We start from the raw sequence: 1444 nt of genomic DNA, 5'->3' as shown, positions 1-1444 counted from the left end.
GGGGGGGGGGGGGGGGGTACACAAGTACGTACGTATGTGGGCGTAGTGTAATGGAGTGTAACATCGCGTTCATGTATGCGCGGGCGCATGTGTGTGTGTGTGTGTGTCTCTCCCTTTTTCGGTAGGGGAGAGAGAGAGGGAAGGGGAGGCGGGAAGCCAGGAAACTTTTTTATTTGTCTTGTTTAATTTCTCAGAATAGTAATGGTGAGGAGGGTGGTCATGCACACAAGCAACGTCGTTTTCGGGGAGGGAATGCGAGCAAGCGAGGTGTGGTGATGGGCTCTCCTTCTCTCTGTATGTGTGTGTGTGTGTCTCTCTCTCTCTCCTTTGGGCCGATACGCGTATAGACGGCGGAACCATGGTGTTCCGTGGCCGCGATCATCGCGGGTTAGGGGGCGGTGGGAGGGGTCAAGTGTGTACATGGCACACTAAGTACTATTTTGGAAAGAAAAAGCAGGAGAAGGAGAGACGATGACTCCGGATAGGGATTAGGACAGAAGAGCAAAGAATGGCGGCGAGTTCTTTTTTTTGGGGGGGGGGGTGATTGCAACTGGGTGTTTTAGACTCGTCCATGTGGGGTCAGCATGCGTACATGGACGGGCAGGTCGAGGCTTCACACGAGTGTTTTTTTCTTTTTTTCGATTCAAGAGCCAAGAAGAAGGGGGGAGAGAAGGGGAAAGATGATTCCAAAGCGGGAGGTTTGGCGGGGGTAGCATTGTCAGTGAGTGAAAGTGCATGGGGGTGGGAAACTGTATCGGGGGCAACACTAGCAAGTCAAGTGTACAGGAGAACGAGTCGACAACACACGGTGACGGCTGGCAGGCAAATGCATGACGATGGAGAGATGATGGGTGATGAGGACGATCTGATAACCCCCCCGTGGTGATGCTGATTCGCGCATCGTATCGCCGTCGTATCGAAAGTCGTATTGAGTCGTATCGCACACCGCACACGGCAGAACACGCCAGGTCTGTACCCAAGGCGGTAGCGCTGTCTCGGGCTTGTTCCGCCTCATGGCGCAGCAGTAGCAGCAGTAGCAGTGGCAGCAGCAGCAGCAGCAGCAGCATGGCTCAGTAATGCCCGAGCCTCGATTGGACTGTCCCAACTAGGCAAGCCCAGCCGCGCGGTTCCGAAACGGCGACTTTCCGCATCGGGGCGCGGGTGATTATGTAACGAGGGAGTGTCGAGGCGACGACCCTTTTTGCTGCTATTACGCACACGTCGGTTCTGGATTTCCGCGATCAGCGCCGCCTTTCTCTCCTCGCCGCCGTCCATGGCCACCATAGCACACCCAGGCTGCTGCCCATACACTCGAGATCCCCACTACCCCCCATGGATACATCCAGATCGCCAAGTTGACAAATGCACGCACGTGCGGGCGTCGGCGAGCATGGCGAGGATCCTTGGGCGAGGAGCACCGGCACTGGCACTGGCAAGCGTGGCC

The sequence above is a fragment of the Exserohilum turcica genome, assembly GCF_000359705.1.
Source record: "Exserohilum turcica Et28A unplaced genomic scaffold SETTUscaffold_7, whole genome shotgun sequence".
NCBI lineage: Eukaryota > Fungi > Ascomycota > Dothideomycetes > Pleosporales > Pleosporaceae > Exserohilum > Exserohilum turcicum.
The sequence above is the reverse complement of the archived record's forward strand: the minus strand, read 5'-3'. Positions refer to the sequence as shown.